The sequence below is a fragment of the Castor canadensis genome, chromosome 13, assembly GCF_047511655.1.
Source record: "Castor canadensis chromosome 13, mCasCan1.hap1v2, whole genome shotgun sequence".
NCBI classification, from domain to species: Eukaryota; Metazoa; Chordata; class Mammalia; order Rodentia; family Castoridae; genus Castor; species Castor canadensis.
In genome coordinates, this window is record NC_133398.1 from 79339736 (window position 1) to 79358616 (window position 18881).

The window sequence follows — 18881 nt, forward strand, 5'->3', positions numbered from 1 at the left end:
TATGAGTTACTAAGCTTGGGCAATTAGTTAAAGTTTTATAAAAAAATTAAGTTGGTTTCACCCTTCATAATATACACCACATGAATTCATCTGGAATGTGAAAAATTTTGTTCAATGTTCACATGTGACAAACTATAAAAGTACTATAGGTGGCCAAGCATAGTGGCACACATCTGTAATCCCAGCACTCCAGAGGCTGAGAAAGGAGGTCTGAGAGTTCAAGGCCAGCCTGGGATATACACAGTCTTAGTAAGAAAATACACCTTTGACATGTACCAGTTTAGTTCTGAAAGGAATCATATGGAAATACCAGTATTGTACAAAGATGTTCATTGTAGTAGTCTAATTGTGTGAAAATTGTAAATCTCCTAGATAACAAAAATTATCTATGGTTAAGCAATGTTAGCTCCTTAAACTGGAATACTAAGTAGTCATTACAATTGCTATTTTAACAGATAGATTAGATGTACCTAAAATAATTCATTTGATTTATGAGTTTTTTCAAATGTGCAAGATAAACGAAGAGAATGATATAAATACTTACCACTTTGATTGTGAAAATATTTCTGGTTATTTGCTTTCAATTAATTTTGTTGGGGGGAGGGACTGGGATTTTTGTTTTGCCTCTTGTGTTTTAGGAACTGGGGTTTAAACTCAGGGCTTCACAATCGCAAAGCAGGAGCTCTGCCACTTGAGCCACACCTCCAGTCCATTTTTACTCTGGTTATGTTGGAGATGGGGTTTCTCAAACTATTTTCCTGGGCTGGCCTCCAACTTCGATCTTCCCAATCTCACCTTCCAAGTAGCTAGGATTACAGGAGCCACTGAAGCATAGCAACTACCTTGTGGGTTTTTTTTTTTTTTTCAGATAGTCTTACTAACTTTTGCCCAGGCAAGGTTCAAGGCCAGCCCAGGGGAAAAAGAAGACCCCATCTCCAAAAATAACCAGAGCAAATGGACTGGACTCATGACTCAAGCAGCAGAATGCCTCCTTTGGAAGCTCTAAACCCTGAGTTCAAACTGCAGTATCACAAAAAAAATTTTAAAAGTCAAGTAAATGTAGACAGACAGTAAGCTGTACCCACAGTAAATTATTTTGATTTTTCAAAAGACTCCTTTTTTAACTTATTTTAATCCAGTATTTTCCTAACATTAAACCACAAAAATTTTCTTTTCTTGTAACACCTGTTAACGTTTCAAAAAACAGCCCATGATAAACACTAGATTTTCAAATTGTTTCCATGAGAGCACTGTGAGCCAGTGGTTCTCAAAAGGGGGTTCCCCAGACCAGTAGTGTCAGCATCACTTCGACCTTGTTAGAACTTGACCTCGCCTACTAAATTAGCAACTCTGGGTGGAGCCAGGCATGGTGATGCCTGTAATCCCAGAACTCAGGAGGCAGAGGCAGAAAGATCGTAAATTCAAGGACACCTGGGTTATATAGAGACATTGATAGCGAGACCCTGTCTCAAACCAAAGCAAATGAAAACCAGCTCGAGGTGGGGTCAGCAGTCCATCCTTCATCCACCCTCCTGATGACTCATGCATGCCGCAGGAGCATCGCCACAAGAGGCCTGTTCAGGCTACTCAGGAGGCGTGTTCCCTGGCCTCACACTTTGTGGCGCATTGAATCATCTGGAAGGCTTTTTAAAATGCCTCACCCAAGGCCATTCTGCACATCAATTAAATTAGAAGTCCTGGTGTAGAGCTGCTATCAGGATGGTTTTGTTTGTTTTGTTGTTTTTTAAAGGCCCATAAGTAATTCCAGTGTTCAGAAAGCTTGAGAGCCAGCAGATAGTTCCCATACAAAATCACACTATGCTAAGATGTTATAACAATTTTGTTCAAAACATTTCATATCACTAATGATTCTATTTCCACCATAACATCTATTTCACAGGTGGAAAATTTGAGACACCGACAATGTGACTCATAAAGAAGACCACAGACAAACTGCTGAAGAGGGCATAAGGCCAGGTGTCACCTTTCACCAGCCTCTGCTGGTAGTAGGAAGGCCTAGAGATGGAAAAAGAGTTTGGACAATCTGCTTTTGTGTGTGTGTGTGTGTGTGTGTGTGTGTGTGTGTGTGTGTATGTGTGTGTGGTGTGTGGTACTGGGGTTTGAACTCAGGGCTCCCCACTTGCTAGGCGGGCTCTCTAACCCTTTAAGCTGCTCCTCCAACCCTTTTTGCCCTGGTTATTCTTGCTCAGGCTGCCCTCAAACGTCAGTCCTCCCTATCTCAGCCTCCCATGTAGCTGGGATTACAGGCATGAGCCACGCGTGCCCAGCACAAGTTTGGAAAAATCTTTTTGTTTTTGTTTTTGTTTTTATTGGTGGTACTGGGGTTTGAATCCAGGGGCTAATGCTTGCTATGCAGGCACTCTACCACTTCAGCCACACCCCCGTCAAGTTTGGAAAATCTTAATGAGTAATGCAGGCAATTTGAACAGAATCATCATGAATTGATTTCTTTTCTTTTTTGTGCTGGGATTTGAACCCAGGGCCTAATGTGGCACACTAAGCACATGCTCCCCTGAGCTACACCCCAAACCCATCATGTGCTAACTATTGAGATCAGCTGAAAATCCTTAAACTGATTGAAGCAAAATGATCAGGCTTTTTAAAAAAAATTAATAATGTGATTTTGGTTTAAAAACAAAACGTGACTCAGAGCTGTGGAAACTGTGCAAATGTGGTCATGAAAATAGCTTACCCTTGTTCTTCCACGGTCCCCTAAGGATGGCTGTGAAGCTTCTATCTTCACAATCAAACTCAGAAGACCAAGACAGAGGTCAGAGTGATTGCGTGTAAGAAGGACCTGACTGACCATTGCTGAGTTTCAAGCTGAGAAAGGAAGCCACCTGGCAGGATGTGGGCAGCCTCTAGAAGCTGGAAACCACGGGAAACTTTTTCTCCCCTACAGCCTCCAGGAAGGAACGAGGCCCTGGTGACACCTTAATTTTAGGCCAGTGAGACTATTTCAGACTTCGGACTCACAGAACGGTAAGATGACCAATTTGTGTTGTTTAAAGTCGTAACATTTTTAGTAATTTGTTACAGCAGCAAAAGGAAACCAATATAGTGCCAATATAGGGAATAAATAAAGTGTGAACATGGAGCCAGCCGGGTACCCATGGCTCACTCCTGTAATCCTAACTACTCAGGAGGCAGAGACCAGGAGGATTGAAGTTCAAAGCCAGGCTGGGCGAATAGTTCTTAAGACTCTATCTCGAAATACCCAAAACAGGACTGGAGACATGGCTTAAGCGGTAGAGCGCCTGCCTAGCAAGCATGAGTTCAAACCCCAGTACCACCAAAAAAAAAAGGCTCTCAACTCATGAAGGGTCATATAAATATGACTCATTCATTTATTTGCTTGTTCTTTTATTCATTCATCAAATATTATTGAGCTTCTCTTTTAAACAGAGTACATCTAGAGACAGTGGAGCTATATTAAGAATAAAACATATGAAAAACAAAAAACAGGGCTGAAGGCATAGCTCAGTGGTAAAGCGTGTGCTTAGCATGCATGGGTTCAATCTCCAGCACTTAAAAAGGACAGGGTCAGTTTTCATTGAGAAAACACAGCATTGTGATGTATTTTTTAGGTGGTATTAGTGCTGTTGTGAAAGAATCAAACAGTGAGAGTGGATGGGGGGGGTGGGGAAGGGTTGCTATTTTGAATAGGGTGGTCAGTGGGAAGTCCTATTTTGAGAAAACCCCAGAGATGGGAGGAAGCCTGTGTATTCCTTTAGGAACGAGGAGGCCTGGTGTCAGGAGATAAGAAGTAAAGGGGAGAGTCAAGGAATAAAGGCAACAGGTTGTGGCTGGGTTTCTAGAGACCACTGTATCTATATTGGCATTTGCCCTGAGTTGGCAAGCCAGCCAACTGATGTTCTCTGATCACATTATTTTGTTTGGATGGAGCTGGGGTTTGAACTCAGGGCTTCATGCTTGCACAGCAGGTGCTCTACTACTTGAACCACACCTCTGGTCCATTTTGATCTGGTTATTTTAGAGATGGTGACTCTAAACTATTTGCCCAGATTGGCCTCAATCCATGATCCTCCCAAGTAGCTAGGATTACAGGCATCAGCCATGGTACCTGACTTCTGACCTGCATTTTTAAGTGATCACTGCTGTAAAGAGGCATGAGAGAAAGCAGGGGACTGCAGGAAAAAGAAAATGGTAGCTTGGACCAGGTTGACAGTGATGGAGGTGAATGGAAAGAGATAATAATCTGGAAATATTGACCAGAGAATGGAGGTTTAGGCCTATAATCCCAGCACTCAGGAGACTAAGGCAGAAGGATCATGAGTTCAAGGCCAGCTTGCCTCAAAATAATAGTCATATGTATATATTTTGAAAATATAGCCCAAAACATTTGCTGTTGAATAGGGTATGTGCTGTGTGTGTGACTCCGAAACTTCTTGGCCTGAGCAACTGGATGGATGGATGGAAGGATACAGTTGTGAATAACAGACAGGGAGAGAACAGACTAGGTGTTGGGTATTGAACAGTCTTGTCTGAAATACTGATTTAACCTCCAAGCAGAGATGTCAATCCAGCAACTGAAAATATGAGTACGGAGTTCACGGAATGGGTCCAGACTGGATAGAAATGAAGAAGCTGTCAAGGTTAAATCTAGATGTGTGGCACAGCATGAGGCTGGGTGAGGTCACAAGGAAGAACTGTACAGAGGACAAAGAAGAGGGCTGAGGCATGACACTTGAACCGTTGCAGTGTTAACAGGTGAGGAAGCGTCAAGGAGGAGCCAGCAAGCTTACAGAGAATATCGGCAAAAGCTGCCAGGGTTCAGAGCTCAGGTAAGGACAGGGATCCAAGGTGAAAGAGCATCTGTCTGAAATGGTGCTAAGATGACAGCACCGTATTTATTCAGATAAATGCTTGTGGCAGGACTGGTGGAGTGGGTCAAGTGGCAAAGTGTCTGCCTGGCAAGTGTGAAGTGCTGAGTTCAAACCCCAGTACCACTGAAAAACAAAGCAAAAAATGCCTACTGGATTTTATAATGTGCAGCTGAATTTGACAGCAGTTCCCTCAGAGGCACTCGACTAAGCCTCTATGTAGAGACGGTTTGGCAGAATACAATTTTGTTTTGTTTTGTGGTTTGCTTTTTGAGACAGAGTCTTGCTAACTAGTCCAAGCTGCCTCCCCAGAGTGCTAGAATTACTGGCGAGTGCCGCCTTGCCTGGTTCAGACAATTCTTTTAAAACAATCAGACTCTTCCAGAGTTTCTTCATTATACTCCCAAGGTTTATGCCTTCCTTGGTCCCTCTGTGCTATTCTGGAGCGCCTTGCTATCCCCTTGCCATGTGCAAGGGACAAGTGACAACTGCAGCTCCTTCCTCGCTGACCACAGCAAGGGTGAGTTCAAAGTCAGTACTATATAAAACAGTGGTTGGGACTTCTGCAAACTACTTCCACACCTTTGCATTTATGAGTTGCCTATGACTGCTGTCACCCAGAGGGACAAAATCAAATAGCTGTGACAGAAAATATGTGACCATGTTCATAATACTACAAGGCTCTCTCCAGAAAAGGTTGTCTGCTACTTAAAAACAAAACAGAAAAAGAGAATTAGGGTAGTAGCAAACGTGGAAGGGGTTCAAGACAGGGTTTTGTTTCATTGTTTTGTTGAAGAGTTTTTGTGTTTGTTTTTGTTTGTGTTTTTGAGACAAGGTCTTGCTATGATGCTTAGACTGGTTTTGAACTACTGGGTTAATGGGATCCTCCCATCTCAGCCTCCTGAGTAGCTGGGACTACAGAAGTGAGCTACCTATCATGCCCAGCTAGAAAAAGGTTTCAAAGAAGGGAGAAATAACATGTCTGTATGCTGATAAGGAACTATTAAGTGGTTCAAATAAAAGCTGATGTTGAAGACAGAACTGGAGAGTTATCACAGAAGGGTGAAGATCAAGTGGTGCAATGAAGGGTTGGTCTTGCTCGGAATATATACTTAGGTTTTCTAGTACCATTTTATGAAAAGATGTGGCACCTTACACATGAGAGAAATGTGAAGCTTAAACCCTGAATTTCTGGGAGGGAGGATTGTGGGTTTTGTTTTGTTTTTTTTTTTTGCAGTACTGAGGGCCTACATCTTGAGACACTCCTTCAGCCCTTTTTTTATGGTAAGTTTTTTCAAGATAAGGGCTCTCAAACTATTTGCCCGGGGCTGGCTTTAAACCACATCCTCCTACAATCTGCCACCTGAGTAGCTAGGATAACAGGCATGAGCCACCACCGATGGCCAGTATTTCTGTTTTTAACCTATTGGAATTTGCAAAGAGGGCCAGAAATGTAGCTCAGTGGTAGAGAGCTTGCGTAGGAGGCAGGAAGATCTGGGTTCGATTCTAAGCATTGCAAACAAAACCAGAACAATGGCATGCATGCTTAGCTCTGCTGGTATGTTTTGAGGAAGCAGAAGGTCCACACCCTGTTGGTGACAGTGTAAATTGGTACCATTTCGATAAGGGATAGGGCTGGGAGTTTAAGGGGAATCTTCTTCCTAGGATATTTGCCTCAGGAAACTGAGCTGAAGTCGATTCACCTTGCAATGAGTACCAGGAACAAGTTGGAGTCTCTAGGTCACACAGAGGATGTGAGAGGAGAGGCTGTTATGATGAATCTGATGGGACCCAGCAAACGGTGCCAGGGAAGCTGGCCTCCTGGCATGTATGGCTGCTGGGCAGCACTCCATGAACATTCCTGCAGTTTTAATTCTCACAGCTTTTCCCTAGGGTAGGGGACTTCTTCCCTTTGCTTGTGTCTGATGGGCTCTTTTGCCAACCACCCCGCTCTTGAAGGAAAACACTAAGATAGGCAAAACCTATCAATTTCTTAAAGCCCATAGACTTTGGCCAAGCAACACCACTCCTGGTGCTTTTTTCTGCACAAAGATGTGAAGACATTTATTGCAGCATTGTTTGTAAAAGCAAAACACTGAAAGTGGCCTGAATGCTAATCGGGACCTATTTAAATATCATGTCTTATCCCCTCCATGGGCAGGCATTGGACAGCAAAGAGGCTTTTCATAAACTGAGATACAGTGATTTCCAAATGTGCTAACTGAAAACAAATCAAAGTAAACAGCATGTATACTAGGTAGTTGTTATAGACTAGAAAAGCAAAAGAAAAAAAGAACATATATACTAGGTAGGCATTTGTAAATTCTTCAGTATAGACTTCTAACATCTAATGTATATAGACATGGAATTGATTTTCCTATTTCCTGACTGTTTTGTGCATATATGTTTGGTTTTGCAACTACCACCAGAGGGCAACTCTGCCACATTCATGCATCATTTGCAAACAGTATCCAGGTAGCTTTTTATTTTTGAGACAGCATCTTGCTAAATTGTCCAGGCTGGCTTCCAACTGGTGATTCTCCTGCCTTAGCCTCCCAAGTGCTGGGATTCCAGGAATGTGCCACCTCTGGCTGAGGTAATTTATGACCTGGCTCTCCATCTCCTTTAAAACACAGTGTCCAGTAACCAGTGTTCATTTGTTCTTCCTCCATCCCTCTTACTGTTACTGGAGAAGGGTGAGGGGGCTCCCACAGCTTCCAGTCTCCACATAAAATCTTAGGTCCTTGAGTCTCACAAGGTGGAAGTTTTAACAAGGAGTTAATTTAGTATAACAGGATATAGTAGGGAGAAGTGTGTGGGGGGGGTTGGTTCGGTATTTCTTGTTTCCCCTCCCAGGAAATGGGAGTCAAGACTCAAAATGGTACTTCTTATCTGTGTTCTTATACTTTCCTGGAATGGGCGATCCACTTTATCAGAAGTCTAAGACCCCTAATCATTAGACAACGGTTCTGAGTGCCCAAGACGGGCTCCGTTTATCATTTTAAAATAGGGACCTGTTATCTAGGCCCACCCAAAACACAGGGACAATAGGTGGGTTTTAGGACTTCCCTTTACCAGCCCGCCTTGCTCTCTATCTGTTCTAGAAGGCTTTCACTTGCTAACATCTCAAAGAGTCCTGTTCCCTATTCCCTTCCTTTGCTGTGGCAAAGCCCCATGACTTGAGATCATGCCAACTTCTCTTATACACTCTCAACCTCAAAAGACGCATCTAGAGTGGTGGCACTCCACCTGCACCTTTCAGCGCTTCCACAAATACACCAGGGGTCCAGGCATATTTCCAGAAGAGAGCTCAATCATCCCTGCAAGCTCCAGGTGTCTGGATCCTGCCCAACCACAGACTTTCCCCTTTCAGTCGTTCCTAAAAGATACTTAAAAAGTAACTTTAGGTGGGCACCGGTAGCCTGTAATCCTAGTTACTCAGGAAGCAGAAATCAAGAGGATCACAGCTTGAAGCCAACATAGGCAAATAGTTCTCATGATCCTATCTCGAAAAAACTCTTCACAAAAAAAGGGCTGGTGGAATGGCTCAAGGTGTAGGCCCTAGGTCCAAACTCCAGTACTGCAAAAAAAAGTGATCTTGAGGCTGGGGGTATAGCTTTGTGATAGAACTTGCCTAGCGCTGATTAGGTCTTAGGTTTGAGCCACAAAAATAATAATAATAACTTTTAAAAAGGCCTAGTTATGTACATTAAAATACACCTGTTTAGTTTCATGAATTTTCACACACTCACACGCCCAGAAAAGCACTACTGCAATGGAGATAAGGAACATTTCAAGTCCTCTCCCCTCCCTCCCCAAGCCCCAAGCAGTAAGTAACAAACTGCTGTCCTTTCTCTCACTGTAGATTAGATTTGTCTATTCCAGAATTTCTAGTATATAAAAATGAATGGAAGAGTATGGGCCAGGCCTAGGATTACACTTCTGTAATCCTAGCACTCAGAAGGTCAAGGCAGAATGATTGTGAGTTTGAGGCAGCTTGGGCTACATAGAGAGACCCTGGCCAAAAAAAAAAAAAAAAAAAAAAACAGAACAAGGCCAGGTGCCAGTGGCTCACACCTGTAATTCTAGCTACCGGGAGGCAAAGATCAGGAGGATCAAGGTTCAAGGTCAGCCTGAGCAAATAGTACAAGAGACCCTATCTCGAAAATACCCAACACAAAAAAGGACTGGTGGAATGGCTCAAGTGGTAGAATACCTAACAAGTGTGGAGCCCTGAGTTCAAACTTCAGTACTGCCAACAACAAAACCCAGAAACCACCCCCCAAAAGAAACTCTGTTCATTTGTGTGGAATCTTTGTTTCAGCATAGGGTCTGCAACTTCATCCGTGATGATATGTTAATCAGTTTTTTTCCCCTAAATGTTATTCCATTTATGGATATACTACAATTTGTTTATCTATTCAGACAGATACTTTTTGCTGGTAAATATCTTTAGCTGCTCATGACTAAACTTTATTTTCTTTTGGGGGACTCGCAGAGATACTCAATTGGTAGAGCACCTGCCTAGAAACCCTGAGGCCTACACCTTGAACCACTCCACCATCCTTTTTTTGTGATGGGTTCTTTGGAGGTAGGATCTCAAGAATTATTTGCCCGGGGCTGGTTTCAAACCTTGGTCCTCCTGATCTTTGCCTCTTGAGTAGCTGGGATTACAGGTGTGTAATCCCACCACACCTGGCTAAAAAAGTTATTTTCTTTTGGATAGGAATGCTAAATATACTATTACTTATTCATTTAATTTGTATTATATTTTCAAAATGGAAATACCTTTTTAAAGCAATGTGAAGGGGATCAGAATAGGCTACCCTAAAATGGGCTGCTTTGGTGGAAGGACTAACTTGAGCTGAAGGCTATTGGGAAGCAACAGACAAAAACTCTTTGCCCTCCCTCTTTCTGCTATAAATTTTTGTTAGTAAAGGTGACATAAATTCCCACTTGTAATGTAAGGGTAAGCCCCTTTCAAGAACCAGGGGATCTTCCACCCAGGACATTTGCCTCAGAAAACTAAACTGAATTTGATTCACCTCACAGTGATTGCCAGGAATGAGCTGGCAATACAGAGGGTATGGTACTACATGCCTGTAAGCCCAGCACTCAGGAGCCTGAGTCAGAAGGGCTGTGAGTTCCAGGCTAGCCTGGGCTACAGGGCAAGACCCTCTCTCAAACAACTAACAGACAAATACCCCTCCAAGGTCTAAGAAACAGACAAGCCAAGGAGAGAAACCTATCCTGCTGACTCCTTGATCTTGGACTTCTAGCCTCAAAAATGGTGAGAAAATAAATTTCTGAGTTTCAGTCACCCAGGCTATGGAGTTTTATATGGCAACCCCAGCAAACTAGGACACCAGAGAAAACCATGAAGTAGGGGTCATAAACTGTCGGTCATACAGAAGACTATTCAAGCTTAAGAGTATATTACCTTATGACTTGTTTTTATAGCCACACACTGCCTCTGGCACAACTTTTCAATGTGTCAACACCCTGCACGTGCCACCAGGCTGGCTCCATTTTCATTAATTTTAAGTATGTAGTGGATGTTATATTAGTTTATTGATCTGTTAATCCACAGTTAGGAAGAACATAACCAGGCTGTGCTTAGCCTTCAGTTACTCCATTCTATAAGGCAGGAAGTTTGACCTAAGCTACTCCATTTTGAATGTAAGTGCCAAGGTAGAATTCCATCTTGTTTATACAAGTAAACAACCACCATCTGTCAGCACCCCAGGAAACACAAAATGAGAAATAATTTTTTGTGGCAATAAACAATTACACATGTGAATATATCATATCATATCAGAAACACCAGACACATAAGTTTATCAATTATACCAGATGTAACCCCATCACCTGGGACTATAAAAGAAGGAGCACCTTCTCACCTCAAGATGTGACAGGCACAATGACCTGCCACCTAGTCACTTGTCACCAAGTCTCATCCAGGAAAACTGGCAAAGGAAGGACCTCCACCTCTGTCCCCATCCCAAGTGAGTGTGTCCAGCCCAGGGCACACAGCCTTCTTCACACTGACATCCAGAACTGGACTGCCTGCTCTTGACAAATCACACCTGCAGTTTGTAAAACTTATCTGGCCCCCTTCATGGACTTTCATCTGTGCAGGCTCTCTGCCTCTGTCTGTACTACAGTCTCTCTAAGTTCTGCAGTATCTTGAACCTTTTTGTAGCCATTCTGTAAAGTGTATGTGTGTGTACACATACATATATGTTCTGTACCATATTCATATATATCATGGTATGAAGTGTAATGTGTGATCTGAGAGTTCATACTAGTAATTAAATTTAGAATAAGCTGGGCACTGGTGGCTCACCCATGTGATTCTAGCTACTTAGGATGCAGACATCAGGAGAATCATGGTTCAAAGCCAACCCAGGCAAATAGTTTGCAAGCCCTATCTTGAAAAATACACAACACATTAAAGCATTGTCAGAATGGCTCAGGTGGTAGAGCACCAACCTAGCAAGCATAAAGCCCTGAGTTCAAACCCCAATACTGCCAACAACAACAAAAAAATTAAGGGGCTGGAGGGATGGCTCAAGTGATAGAGCACTCATCTAGCAAGCATAAGGCTCTGAGTTCAATCTCCAACAATGCCAAAAAAAAAAAAAAAAGAAGAAAACCTTAAAGATTAGAATAAAAGAACCTGTTATTGCTGAGTGAATACCAAGTGAAATCAGGAGCACTTAGTAAAGGCAAGGGATTCATGTAACTTGTGAATTTATTGTGATTCAGTAAATTCTGACGTTGTGGGAAGATAGAATACATCTTTGTTGAGTGTACTGACAACTAATAGCTTTATTATATTTCCAGCATGCATTGCAGCTGTGTCAGTCATTGCTGTGACAGCTGTGTTTCAGGCATTCCCCATGCATATCCCATTAGGACAGGTGGTGTTTATAATCATGAGTTTACTTTCTGTGCTCACTATTAAGATTATGTCTTAAAGGTCATCTTCAAGACATATCTTGTGTCCTGGGGCCGGGACTCAGCAAACCACATTTCCTGTAAGGTTTTGCCAGTAGAAGGTGTTTGAAGAGACCAGAAGGCTGAAGGAAGAAGAAGGGACTTGTTGCTTCTATTTACTTGCCCTTCCTGACACTGTTGCCAAGCAATATCTGTTCCTGGCTACAGCAGTTAGTTGTAATTTCTAGGGTTTAATCCACCCTCTCCCATCCAGCCTCAATGTTTACCTTCAGAAACAACAGCACCTGCCTGGGACCAACCCCTCCTGAGGGGTCTGAGTCTCAGCTTTCCAGGGGCCAGAGGTTCTAAGAACCAGCGTACTTCCTTCTCCCCAGCAGAGGGGTGGCTACTTCTTGCAGTTTCATCCCTCTGTAAGTGCAGTGTTCTCTTGCCTTGCCAACCCTTCATGATCTGTTTCAGCAGTTCCTTAAATTCTCTGTAAAAATAGCTTCTGTGATTTCTGTTTTCCATCTGGGTCCTGGCTGCTACATCCCTAAGCAACCCAGAAACACCTCTGAACTAGTATAGATTTATGATTATATGGTATGGCAGAAAAGACAGGTGGATTTTATATATGACCTAGTCACAAGTAAGCGGATTTCACTATGGCATGGAAGAAGTATTCAACTGACAAACTTACTCCAAAAGTTTATAAATCCATTGCTTGTATCTTGGAATTAATTTTCCTATCAAAATAATCTACACGAAAGCCAGGAGTGATGGTTCACTCCTATAATCCCAGCACTGGGTAGGCAGAGGCAGCAGGATCACAAATTTGAAGTTAGCTTGGTCTACATAGCAAGTTACAGGTCAGCCTGGGTTACATAGTGAGACCCTGGCTCAAGACATTTATATATATTTAGGTGGTCAGGGCTGGGGATGTAGTTCAGTAGAGCACTTGCCTAGCATGTGTGAAGTCCTAGGTTCAATCTCCAGCACTCCCCTGTCCCCCTAAAAATAGGAAAATAAAGTGTTTTACTGAAGATTTAAAAACAAACTCAAAATATACTTGAGGTGAGCTCAGGAAGAACCAACTAGTCAAGTGAAGATAGAGGAAGCAGTTTATTCTAGTGAAAAGAAGTGACAGGTTTAGCTTCAAACATGAAATTGAGCCTGGCGCTGGTGGTTCACACCTGTAATCCTAGCTACTTAGAAGGCATAGGGATCAGGAGAATGGTGGTTCAAAGCCAGCCAAGGTGAATAGTTCAAGAGACCCTATCTCGAAAAAATCCATCACAAAAAAAGGGCTGGTAGAGTGGCTCAAGGTGTGGGCCCTGAGTTCAAACCCAGTACTGAAAAAAAAAAATTCAGGCAAGATGCAAAAATGTAGTGAAAGTGATGGCAAAATTTATTATGAAAGGAGTACACTTTCCACAACTGAAAGAGGGTCATCTCTAGAAAGAAGGAGACTGACAATTATCTTTACCCTGGCACCAGTTTTTTTTTTTTTTTAATTCATTTCTGGCACCAGTTTTAATTGAGGTGGATTGGGCTTGGAGCATTAAGTCATGGGACTGAAGTCATGGTTAAGATCACAAAGCTAGGATAGGCCTACAGATTTTCAAAGTATAAAATATTACTGGATCCACCTGACCCCTAGAGCATGGTTTACAGGCCTGGATCTTTCTTTTGTTAAGATTGATGGTTTTGGGCTGGTAGAGTGGCTCAAGTGATAGGAGTGCCTGCCTAGCAAGCATGATGCCCCGAGTTCAAGCTCCAGTGCCAAACAACAACAAAAAAACACAACCGAAAAAATCCAATGGTTTTGGGTGACTCAAAAACATCTTGAGACAGCCCATGACTTTGATGGGCTACTTTGATCCTAACAGAAGCTCTTAAGTATTTTTCTTTCAGAGACCTTGTAGAATCTTCCATTTCAGCTTTCCTTTGCACATCCCATTGCTCATGGTTAACTGCTACCCAATGGTCTTAGCAGGCACTCCCCAGGGCACACAACCTCTTCAACTCTGAAACCCAAGAAGATGAACCCCAGAGACTCTGTGCTTCCTCCAGGCAGCCCAGCCTTGCCCTCCGCATTTGGGATTTTCCTCTGAGGAAGTAGCTCCCTTTGTTGGAATGATGGACACCAGGCCTGGAAACTCAGCTACACACAAGGCCTCAGCTTTCAGCTCCAGCAGGACCCTGGTGGGGGGATTATGCTAAGAAAATGAATGAAACCCTGTTCTGCTCTCCAGGAGCTAAAAATCCAACTGAAGAAGACACAGGCACACCGTTCTTGCTACCAAGAAGACTGTGTCAACTTTTGTAACTGACACAAAGCCATATGCTATAGGGGTGGAAGAGAGGTGCTAGCTGTTTTCCATGGGACTGTGAGGTGTTCTAGTTTAATTTGATCTTAATTTTATGTAAAAATAAACATGAATTTGATGAGGTTTTTGAGTTTTATCGGTGCTGAAGATTAAACAGTAGGCTTCACGCATGCTAAATTCAGGTACCTCAAACCCCTATAATGAATTTTTATTTTTGTTTTTGCTTGCTTTTTGAGACAAGGTCTTACTATGCAGCCCAGGCTGGTTTTGAACTCCAACTCACCCTGTTCCTGCCTCCACCTCCCAAGTGCTAGTATTACAGCCACCACTTGGGCTATAGTTTTAAAATGCTAAATTTAAGAAGCAAGACTTACCTGGAAAACAACAACAAACTGTACAAGGGCATCTCTAAGGCTTACCTGATACAAAGTACATTGGCATTTACACTTTTTCCTTTTTGGTTATAAAACATAGTTTTTTTTGGTTTTGGTGGCACTTAGTTTGGACTCGGGGTTTCATGCTTGCTAGGCAGGCACTCTACCATTTGAGCCACTGCACCAGCCGTTTTTTTTTTGTGTGTGTGTTGGGTTTTTTCCATATAGGGTCTCCCTAACTATTTGCCCTGGGCTGGCTTTGAACCACAATTCTCCTGAGTAGCTAGGATTACAGACATATAAAAATCCGACAAAGCAGCACTTCTGGCGCTCCCTGCCTTCAAGGAAGAAGACATAAAAGTTTCGAAAAGTCCCCACCCCTGTCCCTGGTCCTTCGCGGATTCGGAGAACCTGGTGTTCGGGGCGCACCTAGGAGGAAGGAAGCGCAGGACGCCAGCTCTCCTCCCCGCCCAGAGGGCGCCCTCACCTCGGCGCCAGAGCCGAGCGCCCCAGCCCCGCGCTCGCGCAGGTGGGAGAGGCCAGGCCAGGCGGGCTGGGCCAGGGGCGTGGCGCCGCGAGGAGGGCTTGGTGGCCCCGGCGGAGCGCGCGCGCAGGCTGGGCATCCTCTGGGGCGCGGGCGATCGCTGCAGGTAACCGGCTTCCCAGCTCCCGGTCTGGCCATCCAGAGGGAGGGAGGGCTGGGCAGGACAGGACGCGAGCGAGGAGAGGGCGGCCCTCGGCCGGGTCCCCTCGGCCCGGGTGGGATGGGCTTCGTGGGGAAGAGGAAGCCGAGCTGGCGCGGGAGAGCGCGGACTCGGGATTGGAGCACGCGGGGCTGGCATGGAGCGTCGCGTCCTCTTCCGAGCCTCCTTCTCCGTCCGCTCACCGGGTCCCGAGGCTAGGACATCGGTGCCCTATGTCTCCTGGAAGTCACTTTCAAGCCTCTTTCCCACTTGGAGATCAGAGGGGTTAGTGCCGGCGTGGTTAGGCAGGGGCGAGCAGCTCCCGGCGGCTCCGCGTGCCGGGGGCCTTAATCTTCTTTAGGCTCATTTCATCCTTCAGACAAGGCGAGAGGCATCGCCACCCTCGGATAGTAAACGACTCATCCCGAGCGAACCGTCGGAATCCGAGATCCTGGGTGGGGGCCCGGAGCCTGGAATCATCCTGCTCGTGCCTTTTTCTTGTCAAGGAGCACAAGTCTAGGCACCTGGCTGCAGGGTCTATTAGGAAGACAGGTGATTTTTTTTGTTTGTTTTTTGTTTTCGGCACAGGGGTTTGAACTCAGGGCCTCACGATTGCTAGGCAGGCACTCTACCTCTTGAGGCACTCCACTAGCCCCACCTCCCGTCCTTTTTCTTTTTTTTTGTGATGAGTGTTTTAGAGATAGGGTCTCGCAAACTATTTGCCCAGGGCTGGCTTCGAACTGTGATCCCCGATCTTTGTCTCCTGAGTAGCTAAGATTACAGGCGTGAGCCACCGGTGCCTGGCCGGGTGGTTATTCTTAAACACACTTTATCCACTTCTACTTCCTTCCTTCCTAGGTTTTTTTCTTTTTTATCGTTCTTTTCTTTAGTACTCAATTTCTTCCAAGCTCTCGCCCACAGCTCCTTCTCTCCTCGTAGCCCTTTCCCTCGATGCAGAGTGAAACACAGGTCCCTTGCCGGTCACTCTTCGTCCCCTCTGCACCCGGGGGAGGTGGCCTGCACTCCGCGCCGCCCAGGTAGAGGTAAGTTCTGTAGCCACTTGGCAGCCGGTGGACGCGGCAAGCGTTGCCCTGCGCACCCTTTACCTTTTCCCACGGAGAAGAGAGTCGTCTCTTTACAAATGACCGGACAAGGGACAAATGGGAGCTATGTGGGGCTTAGAGAAGATAGTTTCATTGGGGCGAGAGGGACTTTTTTGTGGCCTAAATTTGGTGAGTGGTAGGGAACAGACCTGCTGCTTCCCCCCTACTCCCCTCCCTCCCCACTGAGAGCTGTTTTGAAAGGCCGGTTTGTTTTGAGAAGCGAAGGGGAGGGGCGAAGGGTTTCCAAGATTAGTGTAAATTACCTGGAAGGATTTAGGCGGTTGCAGCCAGGCCCCTCTGCAGGGGGACTTGGTAACAGATTTCAGCTGTTACCAAGCTGAACTTCAACTTCAGCTTGGGCAGGTGAAAAGCTCTAGAGTGTGTGTGTTTGCGTTTCTCTTCTTCCTTCCTCCTCCCTCCTCCTGCTCTTCCTCCTCCTTCCGCCTACTTCCCCCTTTCCCTTCCTTCTTCCTTCCTCTTCCTTCTTCCTCCCCCCTCCCTCCACACCTCCCATCCCCCAAGCCATTGTGTTAGGTTGGTGGACTTTTTTTTCTTCCCATTTTTTGAGGGTTTGAAGGGTTCCTGCCACCTCTTCTGCACTTCCTTCCACTTGACCATGTAAAGAACCTCCTTACTTTCCACCAAATTTGCACTGGATTCCCCCCCTTCGTTAATTACAGCCGTCCTTGATTAATTATAACGTAGTCTGAGTCACCAGTTGCAACCCTTCCACTTGTGTTCTTTAAAAAATGGGGATCACAAAATCATCCATGTACAGGGACTGCGCGAGGTTGGGGGCAGTTGACCTGTAGAGGACCTGCTGAGTCTGGGTGGAATTGGCCACGCCCACCAGTGACCAGTGGCAGTCTGGTCTGCAGCCAGGGTGTGCTGCTCTTTTTTGACTTTTTCTCTGAAAGTAACTGGAAAATCTTTAAAAAAAAAAAAATTAAAACTTGTTTGTAAATATGGGTTCTTTTTTCTTTCTTAAAACACAAAAAATCAAATCTAATTTGACTTATTGAGTAATATGGGGACCATTGTCACTATGTTTCGGTTTTTTGATGAGGTCTCAGTATGTAACCTAGGATGGCATTGAACTCATGATCCTCTTGCCTCATCCTCCCGAGTTCTGAGATTACAGGTGTATGCCACCATGCCTGGCTCCCTTGTCACTGTTTTTAATATTCATGATAATGGGAGCTATACTTGTGACTCTAGGTCAGGATGTCAAAGGTCTAACTTCCTGTGTTAAAAATGGAGCTTCCAAGTGACTGTACATAGAAATCGGGTGTGTTGTGTTCCTGTGGGGACCATCTGTAGCGGGGCTTAGTGTTGTCATGTTTCCTTGTTGCCTTCCGTATGTTTAGAGCAGAACAGCGTTTCTCGACTTTGGCACTTTTGACATTTGAGGTCAGGTAACTTTTTTTTTGGTAGGAGATGGTCCTGTACATTGTAGGATGTTCAACAGCATCCCGGCTTATACCCACCTCTTACTGCCAGCAGCTCCACCTTCCCTCCCCCACCATTGTCAGGACCCCATAAGTCTCCAACCATTGCCACATATTTCCTGGGGATCAAAGTCACCCTTGCTTGAGGAAAGCGATAGACCAGTATGTAAAATGCTCTAGAAATTTATGAACTAAACTACAAGCTAACTGCAATGAACTTCAAAGTTCCAGTGATTATAGACAGCTATGTGTAAATTTAAACCTCTGACATTTTAAACCATTTTTAATCATAAAGATGACTAAATCAGTGTTCTGTGACTGCCTGTGTCCTGCCAAGTTTTAGCTCCAAAAAAATTTAAAGTGTTCAATACATTTGTTAAATCGCATAAATTTTGTTGGAAACTAAAAAGGAATTCTAAACTAGTTTTCATTTTTCTTTCTCTCAATGTCCTTCAGGTTTGTTTTTTTTAAGAGATGGAGTGTCAATTAACCAGGCCTTTGATTAAGGAAAATGGGCAGAATCTAAAGAAAACCAAGCAAAAATTCCCAGGCAGGTGTGGTGATGAATGCCTGTAGTCCCAGCACTCAGATGAGTGAGTCAGAAGGACTTCAAATTCTACTCCAGCCTGGAGTACATATAGAAAGATACACCTCCTCCCCCCACCCTCCATAAAAAAATAAACCAAAGGAAAAATTCTATGTGTGAATAAATTATGCTCAGAGTAAAAATTCATTTCTAGGAAACAAACTTTTGAGCTAATCACAGTAGCTATGACTGTCATGTTTCTGTAAACTGAGAAATTCCACTTTAATAAAAAGGAGTTCCAGTCAGACGCCAGTGGTTCACATCTGTAATCCTAGCTACTCAGGAGGCAGAGATCAGGAGGATCGAAGTTCAAAGTCATCCTGGGCAAAGGGCGCTTTATCTCCAAAAAACTCAATACAAAAAAGGGCTGGTGGAGTGGCTCAAGGTGAAAGCCCTGAGTTCAAACCCCAGTACCACAATAAAATAAAAAGGGAGTTCCATGTGATACATGATACAATTATATCTTGTAATATGAAAAGAAAAAAATGTCCTAAAATTTTTAATCCTTTTTATTAGGACTTAAATATCAGGGAGGTGAAAAACAGCCTGGGTA

General features: G+C 44.1%; 1 protein-coding gene across 7 annotated transcripts in view; it reads left to right on the forward strand.

The window, feature by feature from the left end:
- The first annotated feature begins 4731 nt into the window (after window positions 1-4731).
- Gcnt1 (glucosaminyl (N-acetyl) transferase 1) overlaps window positions 4732-18881 on the forward strand; it is a 50019-nt gene continuing 35869 nt past the window's right edge. For 2 of the 7 annotated variants that reach the window (XM_074052075.1, XM_074052077.1), the window contains exon 1: window positions 15288-15743. The gene's annotated coding sequence lies outside the window, so the exon portion shown is untranslated. Of the gene's footprint in view, window positions 4753-15013; window positions 15159-15287; window positions 15744-15774; window positions 16235-18881 lie in introns of those variants that run through there. The other 5 variants (XM_074052076.1, XM_074052078.1, XM_020174637.2 and 2 more) reach the window with 4 other exon arrangements.